General features: G+C 52.5%; 1 protein-coding gene across 3 annotated transcripts in view; it reads right to left on the bottom strand.

The window, feature by feature from the left end:
• Jakmip1 (janus kinase and microtubule interacting protein 1) overlaps window positions 1-18,348 on the bottom strand; it is a 124,342-nt gene extending 105,994 nt beyond the window's left edge. Inside the window, exon 1 of one of the 3 annotated variants that reach the window (XM_027939618.3) lies at window positions 18,072-18,348. The gene's annotated coding sequence lies outside the window, so the exon portion shown is untranslated. The remainder of the gene's footprint in view (window positions 1-18,071) is intronic. The other 2 variants (XM_071614132.1, XM_071614134.1) reach the window with 2 other exon arrangements.
• Window positions 18,349-18,716: the final 368 nt, after the last annotated feature.

The following is an 18,716-nucleotide window of genomic DNA, read 5'->3' as shown; positions in this document are numbered from 1 at the left end:
GGCTTTACTCCTGCTTCTAGGTCCAGAAACCGCAGCTAAACCATGAACTGCCATTTTTAAGAGCCTGCTTTTTGTCAGGCAGTGTACCAGGCACACCTCATCTCAATATATTCTCCAAACCTCCTTGTAAAATAGGTAACAGTATTGTCCCCCCTCCAGAGAAGGAAACAACCAAACATCCAAAGCTTTCCAACATCCAGAGCTTTAAAAGGCATAGCCCGTAATCAGACCCAGGTCTGGCTAAGTCTAAGGCCACTTTCTGTTACATTTGCTCTCCCTAGGACCAGAACCATGCTTAGCATTTCACCGAAGACACCCAAGAACTTTGCTAGGGATGAACAGCCAGGTTCTTCCTGCACAGCAAGCCATGATGCTCCAAGAACAAAGCATATTGACAGAAAATTCAATGCCACTGAGTTGGCCCCAACATTTCCATAAAAAGTAGTTTCAAAATATTTCAGTTCATGAAATATATCCAATATCATCAGAACTACCCACTTTGATTCTCCACCACAAACACAATCATTTTTGGATAAAATTGCTCCTCATCACATTCAGCTCCCACATAAAATTCTCATCAAACAGAGGAGCGAGAGTTGTTTACCAACATTCAGCAGGACATGGAGAAGCTTCCTTAAGAACATTCTGTGTGGGTGGAGTTTTTCTTTTGTTGTGTGTTTTTTACTGTGAAATCCTACCAATGCTGAACAGGAAGGACACTTTGAGGTGAGAAAGACCAATACATATGCAGCAAGAATTAAACATGGTGATAGCACTGTCACCCTTCTGCCCCCAGACAGAATCCAGTACAATTCAACAAGCATGCACCAAGTATTAACAGTTGCCACTTATGTAGCTCACTACGTTCCAGGAACATCCTAAACTTTCCAGATTACCTAGTATTCAGCAGGGGCTATGCCCACACTAAGAAATGCCCATCTTCATGTCCCAGTAGGATGGCATGAAATGCCCTGGGCACTTGACACAGTAAGCGAGTGGCAGTGGCAGTGGCAGGCAGCCTGGCTCCAATGGCTATGTTCTTACCTGCTCTGCTATCTAGCTTCCAGGTGCCAGGTGTTATACTAGGCCTAAGGACAGAGCCCAGGTGGCTCAGACACTGCTCCATAGAGAGAATGTCAAAGTAACTACATTATAGGACAACGAGCTAAGCCAGCCATTCCGCACATCTGGGGGTGGTAAGACCTCAAGGGCTTTACACGTGTGATCTTGGTACCCATATGTTTATGAAGAAGTACCTATTTTCTCATTTTATAGGAAAGAAACTTCAGATTAAAGTGGGGTAAGGACTTGCCCACATCCCCACATGAATACAAGGTCTCTGCTCTTTCAACTGCTACTTGCTGGCTCTTGGTAAACCCTGCATCATTTAGGAATCTTCCAGTAATGTGCAAGAGCCCCTGAAGAAGTCCTAGAAAAGCCCCAGCTATCAGGTCATTTCTGTCCCAGCTCTGCTAAAATGAGCCATAAGGCTGTCAGGGCATCACCAAGAACGATCAGGGACAGTCAGTGACTTCCCGGCAAAGAGCAGCTTCCTTTTGTGGTTTCCACATCCTCTGACACCAGCCCCTAAGTGTGGCTTGATACTCCGAGGCACCTCAGCAGACACCCACCAAGCACCTGCTGAGTGCACAAAGCCCTGAGACGTGGGGAGCTGGGGGAGGTTTGGGGCCCAGAGTTCACAGTGTCCTGTCTTCCCTCAAGAAAGCAGCTGTGGAAAGGGGAGGGGCGAAGGGAGGATGCTGAGAAAGGGAGGGAGAGACCAGGGTCTCAAGGTGACAGTAATTACAGACCTAGGTGCTCAGTGCAGGATGAGCTTACTGCCAGGTTATTACCAGGTTACTCTCAACAGGTACCGGCCAGCTCGGCAGGGAGGGAAGGAAGTCAAGAACAACCTTAGCAGGTGCCCACTTCCAAACTCCCTCAAGATACCAGCCTGGGGCTCAGTGTCCCAATGGCTCCCTATCCCCTGAGAAGCTCCGGACTGAAATGGGAGGACACCACAACAAGCAGGTTAACTGGGAGACTAGGGACTCTGGGTGTGGAGAAGGAGGGGGAACCAGAGTAGGCCCTGGCAGTGGTGAGACCAGAACACACAGGAAGAGGAGCTGGGGTCAAAGAAGGGCTGAGTGGCGCGGAGGCAGGAGAGCAGCAGGAGCAGAAGCCGCGTTTACCCCTGTGCCTGAAACCAGACAGAGGCCCTGCCCGCCCCGAAACCAAACTGAAGGCACCTTCAGCTCAGACTTCAGCCCCCGGAACCATGAGAACCAGATCTCTGTTGCTGAAGCCCCAGTCTATGGTGGCTTTATTAGAGCCGCCAGAACTGACTATGACAGTCAGGAAAAGTAGGAGCCTCCAGAGGTAAGGACACGTGTGTCACAAGAAATTTGTTCTTTGTCCTAAGCCAGCAGAACAATGGAGTGACACAGCCAGGCCTGGGCTTCCAGAAGCTATCACACAACTGTCTCAACACAACTGTCCCTCTTCCCAGGCACTCCCTGCCACTCCAGAGCCACTCCAAAGCAGGGCAGACAGGACCCCCAACTCTCCTAGGGGCTCAGGATCTGTCCAGAGACTTGGAGGGACACCAATTGCAGCTCTCCCCCAGCTCAGCTCAGCCAGTGGCCATCCTAGAAATGACAGTCTCCCAGGTCCTGGCCTTAGTAACTGGAGGACACAGGGAGGCTGGGACATAACGTCAAACATGACACTGACAACACACAGACACATGTGCCCTGTGAAGGGATGGTGGCCGGGGTCTGATGGAGGAGAGGCATCAGCACACAAGGTGCAGGGCCTGCTTTCCATATGTTCCACGGAGCCTGGCTGCTCCCTGAAGATGCGTGGGGGCCAGGGTCTGAGGCGGTGATCTTCCCCTCCCCCACCAGGTGTACTAATTGTAAACTCCAAAAGCATCATACTAATTCAAACGAGCTGCACACCAAATGCTAACTCTCCATAGGCCCCACTGCAGGGACCTGGGCTGCCAGGTGACACAGTGGTGCCTGGACTCAGGGAATTGCTTCCCCTGCCATCTTTAGTGACGCCTACTCGGAGTCAGCCAGGCAAGCTGCTCACGAGGTGCTTCCAGTTGCAGGTGTGCTACGGGATGTCACTACACAGAATATTCCCACCACCCCCACCAAGTGCACCAACAGCCAAGATGCTTCAAGAGTTCCAACTCCCCCCCGCCCAGATTTTCTTCTAGAAGTTAAATTCATCAAAGCAAAAGGGACTTTAAAACAAAAGTATTCCTTAGAGATAAAGAGCTGATCCTATAGCTAATAAGTGCTGTAAGTTTAAAGGCATAAGACAAATGATAATAAACCATCACTTCCCCATTTTGAATACTGGGCAGGATAGTTTCACTTCAAAAAAAAAAAATAAATAACACTTCACTTTGCAGAGAGGCAAGGATATCTCATAGTTGTGTGATTATTGTTCCTGCTCAATAGGCAGAAAGAAGCCAGGTGTGCTGCAGGCAGCTGCAGACCACCCCAAGGCTTCCCAGGGGAAGAGAGCAGGACTCCAACCCAGGCCCACACCTCCTGACCCTGCTGGTGTCACACACATCAGCCTTCCCTCCTTTCTAGGAAAGGGGTGCAGCCCACACCCACCATCACATAGGGAGAGCACAAGGCAAGAGCCAGGAGGACTTCACTCTCCCATAAGAAAATGCTAGAAGCCAAGCTCGGTCTTCCCTCTCAGCACCACCTTGGAGCCTGTGCTTCTGTGCTCTGGGAGGAAGGGCCTGCACACCTCAGGAAGCCAGAGTCCGGCACTGGCCTGCACTCAGGGAGAGGAGAGTGATTCCTGAGCATGGAGGGACCCAGCCACACTGAGTAACTACAGGATAAACAGGAACCTGCCTGGGTTCAAACTGCAGGGGTTTCAGATGAGATCAGGCGCATTCAGCGTGGTATGGCTGTAGACTGCAGAGATCTCAGGCGTTCCGAGAGGGCTTATTAAAAAACACACTGCCGGACCCTCCCCAGAGTCTCCGACCCAGCAAACCTGGGTGGGACCAGAGGACATGTGGTCCTAAAATGCCCCTGGGTGATGCTGCTGCTGGCCAGGACCCCACTGTGAGAACCTCAAGAGCTGCTCATCACATACCTGAGACTCACACAAGCAGGTGTCCTAGGCAAGACCCTTAACGGCCCAGAGCCAACTTCTCTGACTAAACTTTTAAAACTATACTGAATGTTTAAAACACTAGAAAAACTAGCGAGAATAGTAACATACCTCAACATTGTAAAAGTTACCTAGGTTAAACTGTAGGCCAGCATCCCATCCAAAATGCAGAAAAATTGAAAGCATTCCCTCTAAGAACTGGAACAAGACAAGGATGCCCTCTTCACCACTTTTATTCAACATCATCCTTGAAACTCTAGCAATTACAGGAAAGAAATTAAAAGGATACGAATAGGAAAAGAAGAACTCAAAATATCACTATTTGCCAATGACATGATTCTATATTTAGAAGATCCAAAAATTTCACCAGAAAGCTTCTAGAACTAATAAATGAATTCAGCAAAGTAGTAGGATATACTAGAATATATTCAGCACCCATAAATCAAATGTGTTCCTATACATCAGTGATGAATCCACTGAAGGAGAAATTAGGAAAACTACCCCATTCACAATAGCCTCAAAAAAAAAAAAAAAAAAAAATATATATATATATATATATATATATATATATATATATATATGAATCAGTCTAATAAAAGACCTCTACAATGAAAACTATAGAACACTAAAGAAATAAATTAAAGTCAGGCTGGTGGGGCACACCTGTCATCCCAGCAGCTTGGGAGGCTAAGGCAGGAGGATCACAAGTTCAAAGCCAGGCTCAGCAAAAGCAAGGTGCTAAGCAATTCAGTGAGACCCTATCTCTAAATAAAAATACAAAATAAGGCTGCAGATGGGGCTCGGTGGTCGAGTGCCCCTGAATTCAATCCCCAGTACTCCCCCCCAAATAAAAAGAAAGAAGATGACATTAATATGCCCATATTCTTGGATAGGCAGAATTAACATTGTCAAAATGGCCATTCTACCAAAAGCATTGTGCAGATTTAATGCAATTCCTATTAAAATCCCAATGACATTCTTCATAGAAATAGAGCAATCATGAAAATTATTTGGAAATATAAGAGGCACAGAATAGCCAATGCAATACTTAGCAAGAGAAGTGAAGCAGGAGGCATCACAATACCAGACCTTAAATTATACTACAAAACAACATAGTATTGGCACCAAAACAGATTTGTAGACCAAGGTACAGAATAGAAGACACAGAGATGAACCCACATAAATACAGCTATCTCCTATGACTAGGCACCAAAAACATACATTGAAGAAAGATAGCCTCTTCAACAAATGGTGCTGGGAAAACTGGAAATCCATATGTAGCAAAATGAAATTAAAGTCCTCTCTCTCACCCCACACAAAAATCAACTCAAAGTGGATCAAGGACTTAGGCACTAGAACAGAGACCCTGAGCCTAACAGAAGAAAAAGTTAGGTCCAAATCTCTACCATGTCAGCTTAGGAACTGACTTCCTTAACAAGACTCCTAAAGTGCAAGAAGTAAAAATCAAGATTCAATAAAAGTGATAAGTTGAAACTAAAAAGCTTCTTCTCAGCAAAGGAAGCAATCATTAACGTGAAGAGAGAGCCTACAGAATGGGAGAAAATCTTTATCACATGAGCCTCAGATCGAGCAGTAATCTCCAGGATATATAAAGAACTCAAAAAACTTAATACCAAAAATACAAATAACCCAATAAATGGGCTAAGGAACTGAATAGACAATTCACAGAAGAAATACAATCGGTCAACAAATATGTGAAAAAATGTTCAACATCTGTAGAAATTAGAGAATCCAAGTCAAAACTACACTGAGATTCCATCTCACTCCAGTCAGAATAGCAGTTATCAAGAATACAAGCAACAATAACTGTTGCTGAGGCTGTGGGGGGAAAAGGCGCACTCATCCATTGCTGGTGGGACTGCAAATTGGTGCCACCACTCTGGAAAGCAGGATGGAGATTCCTCAGAAAACTTGAAATGGAACCACCATTTGGCCCAGTGATCCCACACCTAGGTTTATACACAAAGGATTCAATATCAGCAAACTACAGTGACACAGCCCACATCAATGTTCATAGCACTCAATTCACCTTAGCTAAGCTATGAACCAACCTAGGTGTCCTTCAACAGCGAATGGATAAAGAAAGTGTGGTGTATATACACAATGGCATATTACTCAGCCTTAAAGAAAGATGAAATGATGACATTTGCAGTAAATGGATGGGACTGGGGACTGTCATGCTAAGGGAAATAAGCGAATCCTAAAGAACCAAAGGCCAAATGTTTTCTCTGATATATGGGCGCTAATTCACAATGGGGAGGGGGAACTAGGGAAGAATAGAGGTACTTTGGATTAGACAGAGGGGACTGAAGGGAGGGGAGGGGTATGGGGATAGGAAGATAGTGGAATGAGTCAGACATTATTACCCTAGGTGCACATATGATTACATGACCTGTGTAAACCCTACATCGTGTACAACAGGAATTATAGAAGATATACTCCATGTACAACGTGTCAAAATGCATTCTACTGTCATGGATAACTAATTAGAACAACTAAAAAAAGCTACATTGAGGGGCTGGGGTTGTGTCTCAGTGGTAAAGTGCTTGCCCAACACATGTGAGGCACTGGGTTCGATTCTCACACCACATGTAAATAAATAAAATAAAAGTCTATCAACAACTAAAAAATTTTTTGAAACTACACTGAAAAAAATATGTATAGACTACAATTAACTATTATTCTAGTTCAGGCTGGCCATCTTTCACGTTACCTCAATGTGACGTCACGCCCCGGTGGTGCTGGGCAGCAAGAGCCTTCAGACACTGACAGCCTTCAGAATGCTCCTTCAGTAATGGAGATAAGCAGGGACCCCATCAACCACCTGCAGGTGGCTGAGCCATGGCTGGGGACACGGGAAGGAGAGCAAATAAGGGATGGCGCAGGGACTCCTGGCTGAGGGAGGGACAGCCAGTCTGGGCAGGCCAGCCAGGCAGGGGCAGAGAAGGCAGAGGAATGGCATTCCACAGGCCCGGGCAGCGTGAGCCAAGGCCAGAAGCTGGAAAAGCTAGCGGCTGACTTGCCCAGAAAGAAAGGTGGTAAGAAGGATGAGGAGGCCGAGATGGGAAGGAAGAAGTGGGGCTCCTTTTCAAATCAATCATGATTTTTTTCCTCTCTGGTTCCAGTAAAAGGGAGCAAATTGATTACTTACCTAATAGATAAAGGACACCATCTATATAAACGTCATTACCAGCGTCCTAGGTTGGAAGATCTGAGGTCTACAACTTGGCATCCCCACCAGGTGGGATGGGGACATTGTTTGGGGATCCCTTTCATGAACTGTGGCAACAGTTCAGTGCTTCAGACCAAAGTGGAGAGGGCACATCAGGACTCACAACCAAGTCCTCAAGGTGGGACTCACTGTGGCTCTGCTCTCAAAGTCACCTGGCACAGGCGCCAAGGGAGCTGTGGTAGGCAAGCCCTCTCTGCACCTGCTGCAATGAACAGATAACACAGAATCCCCCCCCCCTTGTCCTGCCCCAGCCCTGCAGACAGCAGCAAAACACCCCTCGAGCCTCCTCACCACCTGCCCTTCAAAGCCCTCTCTGGGTTCATCAACAAAAATGAAGGGAAGCGACAACCCAGGAGCCTGGGAATTGCAAAATACAAAATTTACAACTTGTGCTATAAGATTGGGTTACCTGAGTTTGGGTACTCAGCACTCCCTCTTCAGCTGAAGCACCCAATTTCTCATTTGTATCTTCAGTACAAAGCACCTTGCATGTATTTTGAGCCATCCATGCAGAGAAATCTAGGAGTCCCTGTAACCTTGATGTGTTCTGTGTGACTTCCAGGAAGAGGGGCATCACAGCAGGCCACAGCAGGAGGGCACTGTTGGCCCAGCAGCTCAAACAGATTAGGCAGAGCATGGAGGCCCAGTCCCTTTCTCAAAAGAAGATGTCTGGTTGACAAAAAGAAGCTCCAAGAGCAGGAGTCTGCGAGGCTCCCTGCGCAGAAATCCAATTACCGGCAGGCCTAATGGGCAGGCCTAATGAGTGCTGGCCCAGCAGCCCAGCCAGCTCTGGGAGCCCCGTCTTGAGAGCGCACTGAGGTGCAGTGGGGAGCAGGAGAAAACCAGGCCAACTTAACAGGAGGATGGCCTCCCCTGAACGCGGAAACACAGTTTGAATTCTGCAGGACAGCTTTCTAACATTTTTCTACACTGAAACAGACTGCGCTAAGAGTGAGTGAAATCCCACCCAGAGAGGGAGGGAAGCTTTGAGTTTCCCAGATGCCTCCTGCATGTCACCCCTGGGTGGGCACGACAATTGGTGTTTCCACCCTGAGCGCTGCAGAGCTGAGGCTCAGACAGCTGACCGTCCCTAGAGGTGGCTGCCACAGAGAACACAGTGAGGCTGCTGTGTGCAGGGGGCTCCTCATGCAGGAGGGAGGAGCACCGCTGCGTGCTCCTGCAGGGCCTCCCGGGCTGGCAGCTGGGACCCTGACTGAAGGCTAGAATCCCCTGACTCCTGCCTGCGCCCCACCCTGCACCCAGCCCTGGGAATCCCACTACGATTCAGACAGCATCTCTACCAGGTAGGCCCCCAGCACGAGAGTCAGATCCGTCACTGGCAGTAATAATGCAGTCTCCAGGGTGACAGAGGGATGTTCGGGGCAGCGGGGGCCCTGGACGTGCATGTGGGGTGGGGAGTGGTGCAGTCATGGAAGGTTTTCTGGTAGAAAGACGATGGGGGACCTTAAGTCCAAGGGTAGGATGTTTGCCAAGTGGACAGGGAATGTGGGCAGACAGATCCAGCAGAGGGAACAGCACTCAAGAAGGCCTGGGGGACACAGGAGTCAGGGGGACACAGGAGCTGCTTCAGGCGAGGCGGATGGGGAGGCAGGAGTGGGCCAGGCCAGGCCACACTGGGCAGAGGAAGCTGTCAGTGCACTCCGCTGCCCTGGGCCGTCCCCATCCCAATCCAGGCCCCTGGCCGCACCTGACCCACACTTACAGACTAAGCAAGTGAGGGGTCTCTCCTGGGGCCAGGAAGGAAAAAGGAAGCACTGTCCAGGCAGGCCCAGGGTCCACGGAGGTCATGGATAGGGGAGGGCAGAGGGAGCAGGCGGCAGGGTGGGAGAAGGAATAGCGCTCAGAGAAGGCGTGCTCACTGAGAGGACAGTGGGATCTGAGCCGGGAGCAGGACATGGGGACCTGAACGCCACACTAGGTGGCTATGCTGTTTTGTTTTGTTTTTAATATTGTGCATATTTGAGGTTTATGAGAACATGATGCTCCTGCAGACATAGCAAGACAGTTGTGTAGTAAAGCCACTCGACGCATCTGTCACCTCGTGTACTAATCATGCATGTGTGACCAGTGCCTCCAACATCTACTTATTTAACAAAAATCCCTAGTGGGTGGCAACTGTGGGCACCACCGTCCTGGTGTCGTACTGGACCTGCTCATCCCACGCCCTTGTCCTAAGGAGTTGGCACGCTCAGGATGGCCCACCGCTGCCGTTGCACCTGGCATGCAGAGCTGTCATTGCTCCAGCTGCGAGGGGGTGCAGGTCCCATGAGGGCTGGACAAGATCACCCACTGCTGCCCTCCCTGACCCTTCAGGGGCCAGACCTGCCATGCCAACCCCCGCAGGCAGCACCAAGCCAGACACCTATGGGCTGTGAGCATAAGTAGGGTGCTGATGTTTGCATCTGGAGCAGCCCAAGAACTCCCATGTTAAAAGCATGATCCCCACTGAGGTTCTGAGGCGGGGCTGTTAGGCAACAACTGGACCACAAGGGCTTTGACTCAATGGTGGATCAATCCATATGTGGATTAAACCATGTGGTGGCTGAGTGGATGACTGGGAGGCCTGGTTGGAAGAAGTCAGCCATTGGGACTGTGCCCTGGAAGGGCTCACATTCTCCCGGGCCCTCCTCTCCCTCTCTGCTCCCCCACTGCCCCAAGTTGACAGCTCTCCTCTATCACATCCTTCCTCCACAGCGGCCTGCCTTGGAGCCAGCTGACCATAGAATGAACCTCAGGAACCCTGAGCCAAAACAAACCTCCCCTCCCCAGGCTGGGGACAAGCGGCAGCCACACCCATGTTGGAGGTACCAGAAGAGGTCTCCTATGTTGTTCTTGTCAGATATTTTGGTCACAGCAAACAAAAAACTAATACAGAAGACAAGAATGATAATGACGGTGCCCATCCTGGCACCTCTTCTCCTAAAGCACAAGCATTACAAGATCCCACAGGACACCAGAGACTCCAGGTGAAGGGTCTGCCTCGCTCCTGACTCCCCACTCCCCTCCTTGGCCTGGTGGAGAGGAGAGGGTTGGGGGTCCTTAGGAAAGGGTGCCCACAAGAGGGTAGCCTGAGCCATGCCTCAGAATCTGCCACCCTCAGCCACCAGCCCCAGGCTGGAGACAAGCGGCAGCCACACCCATGTTGGAGGTACCAGAAGAGGTCTCCTATATTGTGGGCATGAGGTGGCCACTTGCAAGTCCTGGTGCAATGAACACTGCAGAAGGATCAAGAAGGAAGCGGCCTGAGGCCCAGCACCCCTCAGCCACGCCAAATGGGTTGCCTTGGAGGCTGGGTGGCACACAGTGAGAGACCCAGCTGTCACCCAGCATGGCTGGGCTGTCCACACAGCAACTTATGTGCACCCTTCAGAGAACCATCCAGGGCTCCAGTGACCAGGTCAGTCTCTACTGTGTGGACAGTGGGTCTCCCCTGCTGCTCGTCCTCACAGGCCCCAGTCCCTAGCAGGACTCAGGGAGGTGAGCTAGGGACAAATGTGCCTTGTCATTGCTGTCACCAGACTGAGCTCCTAGTTTACAGAGAAGGAAACTGAAGCACACAAAAACTAACTCCAGAGCCTGAGGCTGCATACAGAACAAGGCAGAGCTGGGTGTGGCCAGGCCAGCCACCCGGGGCCCTGCCTCAGCGGCCCTGCCCAGGGGGATGCCATGTGAGCCCTCGCAGAGCTTTAAATGTCCTGGTGATCACATTTAAATTTACATTTGCCAAAAATCCAGGTATCATCCCAACAAGCTAACCAACGCTGAAACCATGACTTAGTCCTTCATCTCCTTTTTTCATAGAAAAATCTTCCAACCAAGGGCGAATCTTTTACTCACAGTCCACTGATGCCGACAAGCCAGGGTCCAGTGATCGGGAGCCCCACTAGCCAGAGGTTACAATAACAGGACAGCACGGATCCAAGAGGTCCCTGGGGCCACCTTGAGACAAGTGTATGTCACCAGGTATTAGGAAACTCACAGTCATGATGACCAAAATTTCTACAACCATTACCAGCAGCACCTGCTGACAAACATCTGCTGCTCCCAACCCCACGTGGCCTGACATGGGGCACCCACACTGTGTATGCTAGCTCACGTTACTGACACCAACCCCAGAGCAGGGACGACCCCCTCCAGATTTCACAAAAGGAAGTGAAGTACAGAAAGATTAGGTCACAGCCTCCATAGCACAGCCTACAAGGTGGAGGTGGGAAATGAAGTCCCCTCCACCCCAAGGAACAGCAACGCCTGTGGCCGTGCACCTGCTCTGCGCCACGCCTGGCGCTGGGAGGGGAGAAACCCAGGATCCGGTCTGGCCTCCTGGTGCTCTATTCCAGCTCTCTCTCGGGGAGGGAGATGGCAAATGAGGCAACAAAGTCGTTGTTTTGGATCATGATGATTCTCTACAAGAAAACAGGACGGCGAGGGGGAGACGAGGCAGAGCCCCTACCTGGGGTGGTCCAGGAAGGTGTCCCAGCAAGGGAAAATTCAAGCTGAGATGGGAAGTAGGAAAAGCCAGCCCAGGCAAGGACAGGGGAAGCACATTCAGCAAACGCAAATCCTCCGAGCCAGAAGAGAGTCCAGCATGTTCCAGGAACTGGCAGGAAGGCAGCCAGGGCTCCCTGCACTGTGCCAGCTGCCTCTCTCGGCCACTGCCTTGGCCCCCACTCTGTGCCTCCTGCCTCAGGGCGATCCCACGCTCCTGCTGGGAAAACGAGGCCAGAGAACCAAGCTCCAGGGCAAGCCAAGGCTGGAAGCTCCCAGCACAGCACCTGGCACGCAGGGCACATTGACCACTGCTCAGCAAGTGGCTGAACTGATGAATTAATGAGCAAGTGAAGAAGAAATGTTGAACACTGCATGTATTGTTTCACACACTAGTCACAACAGCCAAAGGTGGAAACAACCCACATGTCCATCAACAGATGAATGGACACACAATGGAATATTATGCAGCCACAAAAAGGAATGAAGGAATGAAGCCCTGACACCTGCCACAGCCTGATGAACCTGAAAACACAACACCAACACCCAGGGAATTAAACCAGCCATGAAAATCCATATACCATATGACTTTGGTTGTATGAAGCATCCAGAATAGGTAAATCCAGAGACAGGTCGCTGATCGAGGTTATCACGGGCTGCAGAGAGGAGGCAATACACAGTCACTTCCAGTGGCACAGGGTCTGCTTTGGGAGTGAAGAAAATGTTTTGGAACTAGTCAGAGGTGACGGTCGCACAAACTGTGAATGCACTAAGTGCCAATGAATCGTACACTTTGAAATGGTTGATATTTCACTTCAATTTCTCAAAAGGGAGAAAGAAAGAAAAATAAAGAATTGCTTCAACAGACAACTCAGACTGAGACCGAATTTAAACACAGTCCATCCGACAAGCAGAGAGGAGCCCGGATCCAGTGGAGGAAGACAGCGGCGCCAGGCTAGCAGAAAGGGAGGCTCAGGCACCAGCTCTGCTGACCGCACGCACGCATGCACTCTCAGTCCTCTCGGGAAGCAGGACACCCTAGGCTGACCCCACCCCCTCCACCCGAGGAGGGGACCAGGCGGGTCCCAGGCTCCCGACTCCAAGTGCAGTGAGCTGAGCCAGCACGTCCCTCTGACCTGGTCCGCACAAGAGCATTACGGCCACAATGGGCAGCCCGGCTGGCGCATGGGGCTCCTTTCATTCCTAAAACGTCCCTTCAGCCAAGCCCAAGCTGCAGGGAGAGGAGGGCAGGCGGCCCTCTCCATGCAGCCTCAGGGCATCCAAGGTCAGGTTGGGAGCTCTGGGACACCTGCTAGGTCCTGAGGAGGTTTCCACACCCCACAAAGCACAAAGGTGACACTCCAGCTACATGGAGAGTTGCAGATTGACCCAACAGCCACTAGGGTGCTTCCCAAGGGCCCAGCATCATAGCCACCATCCCCTGCAGGACACTACTCCAGCCCTCCCCTGTTCTTTGAACTGTTCCTCACAAACACAGAAATCGCAGGGATGGAGACTGAGGTCGTCCCCACTGCTCCAGTGAGGAAACTGCTGTACGGGTTCTGAGGGGCACGGACAGCAAGTAGACGGCAGAGCCAGCATTCAAACCCACGTCTCGCGGCAAAGCTTTCTCTGCTAAACCACAATCTGCTAGTGTTTGCTTTTTCCTACAAAATTCCCCACCCACCCCCAGCAGCAAGGGGCACTGGCCCAGGAGGATGGGAACATGGAGATGGCTGGTGGTGATGGTCACATAGCAATGCCACTAGAGTGTGCACTTAAAAAGCATCACTATATTAGTGTTTACTAAATACTAAATACATAAATATAAAATGCTTTAATAATTGATGAGGTGATAGGCTGAAAAGAAATTGTTTGCAATTTTTTAAAATAAAAATCATTCTATGAACATGGTAAAATTCAATTAAAAGCTAAAAAAAAAACACAAATCTTCTGGTGGAGGAGAGAACATGGGTTTCTTGGCTCCAAATCCCTAGAACTTACTAGCTGTGGGACCCTGGGCAGGTGTCAGACCCTCTCTGAGCTCATCTGTTAAATGAGAAATACAGCCGTCTGTGGTGGCACATGCCTGTATCCCAGCAGATCAGGAGGCTGGGACAAAAGAGGTCCTCCAACTTGGGCACCTCCTGTATGCAGGAAGATCACGCGAGTTCAAAGCCAGCCTCAGCAACAGCAACTCAATGAGACCCTGTCTCTAAATAAAATATAAAATAGGACTGGGGATGGTGCTCAATGGTCAAGTGCACTTGAGTTCAATCCTTGGTACCAAAAAAAGAAAAAAGAAAGAGAGAGAAATGCAGGTATGCCTCCCTCGGGGACTAAATGAACTCAATCAGACCAGGGACAACAAACCCCTCCTATAAAGGCCAGGTAGGGAGTGATTTTGGCTCAGGGCATCTGCCCCACCCAAACCTGCCAACGTGGTGCAAAGCAGCCACAACCCTGTACACAGATGGGCATGGATGTGTTCCAATAAAACTTTATTTACAAGATCAGGAGTGAGCAGTAGCTTTCAGCCCAGGCACAGACCTCCGTCCTCGCCAGGTGCTTCGCAAATGGTAACTGTTGTAACTAAGAGAGATGCCGTGGGCCACCCACCTCGCATAGAGGGCAACACTGCCTGTGGCAATCCAGGAAATACTAACACCAAGGGCAAGAGCAACACTAACACACTGCAGTGCCTCCCCTCACCTGTGCCACCCTCCAGTGCCACCTTCTGTCTTCTACTTTCAGGCTAGGGACCTCGACCAGCACAGTGGTGACCTCGCAGGTCCCCCTGCTCTCTGCTGTCCTGGCTCCAGGAGCAGCTTTGTGGCAGGAGGCCCCTAGCTTCCTCCCCCGCCCTGCCCTGCCCTGCCCTGCCCTGTGGCAGATAGGCAGGAGCAAAAATAACACTTTCTGGAAATGGAGGTCCCACTTTCCAAGCCTCTCATCACAGCAGCCCAGTGACCACTACCGATTCTGCCTCGGTGACATGCTTCCATGAGGCCCCACCAGGGTCTCCAGCGCATTTGTCACGGGGCCTGCAGGAGGCTGCTGTGCGCTGCAGGGGTCAGTGCTACCTGGGGCAGAAGTGAGGTCAATCAAAGGCCCCAGTGAGGGAGGCCGCTGCTGTGTCCCCTCGGCCCTGAGACCCGCTGCTTCTCTTTAGGTGCCCACACGCCCTTTACCTGAGTGGCACTGTGAGTTAAAACACAGAACTCGTGGCAGGAGTGGGAGGCTCAGCTATGACAGCTATTTACCTTATATAACCCTCACTCCTGCTCTCCAGAAAAAGGCACTGAGCACAGAGAGGGCAAGTGACTTGCCAGAGATCACAGAGCCCATGGGGTGTAAGCTGATCTTCAACAGCTTCCCCACCCCGCCCTGCTCCCTGAGCTTGTGATCATGAGTTCCAATGTTAGAAAAGGACAAAAGAGGTCCTCCAACTTGGGCATCTCCTGTGTGACAAATCTAAAGGAATCATCTTTTTCACAGTTAATTGCACACTTTCTCATCATCAGGACCATTGATTAAGTGTCACCTGTACCCAAGGACCCCATCTATGATCCCCACACTACTCCAGCCAAAAAGAGACCACTTATACAGGAAATGAAGGCTCAGAAAGGTTACTCCTCTTGCTTAAGACCACACAGCAATAAGAAATATGGCACAGGTGAGTCCACCTGCAGAAGTTCTGCAGACTGACCCCACCACCCATCCAAGGTGTCCAGTGGGGGAGGAGGCCAGTCCAGGAGAACTGGAGACATGCTGCCGGCATCTCCACTCTCTCCAAAGGAGGACGGTGTTTAATTAGAAGGCCTGGATGGCAGGCACCTGTCAAACACAGCTAAGTGGAGGGCAGGATCTGCCCTGCAAGGGCTCAATAGCCACACATGTCCCCTCATCCGCCTTATGAACCAAGAGAGCAGGGCTGGATCTTCCACTTCCTCAGGAAGCCTTTCTGATCAGGCAGAGGAGAGCCTGCCCATCATGCTCTCTCCCTGCAGAAAGTCCCATTGGTGACTGGGTAGTGTCCCTCCTACAGGGCAGGTAGCACCTCCCCAGGAAGAAAGATCCATGAAGGGGGGTGGCCTCAGACCTCAGTCATCCCGTCTCTATGAGTGCCATCTGCTTAAGGAAAAACCACACTTGCCAGCGTTACACTGTGTGTGAGGCTCGAGAAGCACGGTGAGAGAGGCAGCTCTGGCAGAACCAGGGAAAGCCACAGAGTATCTTATCCCGTCAATGGGAGTTTTCCAGAGGCCAGAGGAGAAACTCTTTTGGAGGAAAAAAAACAATATGTATGGAAACAACCTGTGAAGACACAGAAAGAAGATGGCATGTGTGGCTGTGAAAGGGAGGCAGGGAGGAGGACAGACTGGCCGAGGAACCTGTGAGCTCATGGGGGCAGTGGAAGCCATGGATGGTCTGAGAAGGAGGAAAATGGTAATCATTTCACGTGTGGGGTCCACACTGTGACACTATGAGGGCTTCTTGCTGTGAAAAGCCTCAGGTGACAGTGACCCCCAACTCTGGAGCAGAGATGTCCAGCACTGCAGACCTGTACAGGTCTTAAAGACAAACACTTTGCAACACCCCACACACCTCCTCTGGGTGGTACCCAGCCTGCTCCAGGCCTGAACGTCTGAGGCTTCCAGGGAGTTGGCAATGCCCTGCAAAGCAAGGAGCCTTGAGGGGTGGGGGGCAGGAGGGGGGTCCTGACCAGTGCACCCCATCCCCAAACCTGCCCTCCCCGCTGTCCATCCCAGTGAATGGAACGGGGCCCTCATCCCCCCACCCCCCCAAGCACCTGGCCCTGGAGAAAGGGCCAGCTCCTCCCACAGCCTTGCCCCCACACCAGCGGGTCGCCCTGAGTTAGGGGTGATGACATCCGCTGCTCCTGTCCTGCTCACCTCCCCTTCAAGTCTGGGTGGCACAGGCCATCCTTGGTAACTGGGCAGTGTCCGGCCCTGCTTACAGAATCCCAAGAGGGGCAAGGGTCTCTCCCTGACCTTGGTCTGTAAAGAGTTCATCAGATAAAGGGAGGGTGTTCCCCAGAGGGAACGTTTGGAGCAAAGAAAGGCCAAGGCCAGTGTGCCTGTGAGTGCGCAGCGGGGGGCGGGGCGGGGGAGGGCTACCGATCAGATACAGTATCCTGGAGCTTAAAGAGCTGGGCAGAGGCTGGGGGAAGGCCCGAGGCTGGCCAAGCCTCAGGAGAGGAAAGGCTGGGGTGCGTGAAGAGAGGGGTTTCTAAGGCACAAGCCTCCGGCCTGGCAAGCGGCCTCTATGGGGTGACGAGGCCGGATCTTCAGAAGCCCACAGCGGCGTGGCTGGAGGGATGGAGCAAGGGCCAGGAAGGCGAGGCTGCCACTCATTGACACAGACCAGGAGGTCGCTAGCGCGAACGCTGGGCGCCAGGCAAGGTGACCTGCACCGCAGGAGCCAATTCTTGCGCACCACCCGGGAGGCCCAATGCGCCCAGGGCGCGCCGGCCGGGCAAGAGGGTGGGTACCAGTCTTTCTTCCCAGCTCTCCAGCCTCCTCCCCCGCGCCCACGTGGGCGGAGCAGCGCGAGGGTGTGCGTGGCAGGGGCCGCGGTGGCGTGTGCTATGCGTGGGGTGGGGTGAGATGGGATGGGTGGGGTGCGGGCTGGGGTGCCTCCGCGTTCCGGCCCTTTCCTCTGTGCCACCTCGGCAGGGTCCGGGGGACTATGACCTACCGGGAGGACACCTAAGAGACCGGCCAACCACGCCCCCCCCCGCGCCTCTCCCGGGAGCACCGGGTGGGTCCCCCCTCCCACCCCTTGTCTCGAGGGCAGAATGGGGAGAGGAGTGGAAACACCGGTGGCGAGAGGGAGAAGGGGGGCTGGAGGCGGACCGAGATGGGGCGTTGGAAGCGACGCAGCGACTGGGAGATGTTTCGGGGGCTTCAAGAAAGGAGGGGGATGGGAACGGAACGGTGGGGGACCAAGGGGTAGGATGCACAGGTAGAAGGGGGTCAAACAGGGGTGGCGATGGCTGGAAGAGGATAAAGTGGGCGATGGGGCGGGGCAGCACCAGTCGCCTGGTCCCTTGCCGCCAGGTCCGCCCACCCGTCCTGGGGTCTGCGGGACCCTCTACCAATGCCCGCCTCTCGCCTCCCGGCGCACCTGCACCCACCTGTTCGGCGCTCCGGCCTGAGCCGGGCAGCAGCAGCGGGCGTAGTGAGCGCAGTCCCGCGCCGCATCCTCCAGCCGCCCCCTCCCCGCCCCAAGCGTTCGCCACTGTCGCTGCCGCCGCCGCCTTAGAAAGGACTAAATGGAACAGAAAATAAATGCGTGCAAAAAAAAAAAATCGTCAAATGCAACTGAGGAGACAGGGCAGGCGCGCGCGGCTCGGTCGGCGGGGGTCGAGGGCCGGCTACACGGGACCGGGTTCGGGCAGGCGGCCGGCGCGTGCCGCACGCTCGCGGCTGCAGCTCCCGCGGCCACCGGGCGCCGGTTCGTAGCACGGCCCCGCCCCTCCCCCGCGGCGCCTCTCCGATTGGCCCGTTTTTCCGCCAGTCAGGGAGGAGGGCGTGGCTCCCGCCTGCCCGCCCCGGGCCTACGCCCGAAGCGGTTTTGCCTCCTCTAGGAGAGGCGCGGCGCCCGAGCCTGCGCACTGGCTCTCGGGCCGGCAGGGCGAGCCGGGGTCCCAGAACTAGCGCCTCCCTGGGTCAGAGCGACACCCGGAAAGGGCTTTCCAATTAAGGCTAAAGATCCCAGGAAGCTCGTCCCTGCCCGCAGGGGTCACAACCGTGAGGGGGCGTGTATATTTAACCTGGGA

This window comes from Marmota flaviventris, chromosome 7, assembly GCF_047511675.1.
Source record: "Marmota flaviventris isolate mMarFla1 chromosome 7, mMarFla1.hap1, whole genome shotgun sequence".
NCBI lineage: Eukaryota > Metazoa > Chordata > Mammalia > Rodentia > Sciuridae > Marmota > Marmota flaviventris.
Note: the sequence above shows the minus strand (reverse complement) of the source record. Positions and strands in the feature narration are given on the sequence as shown.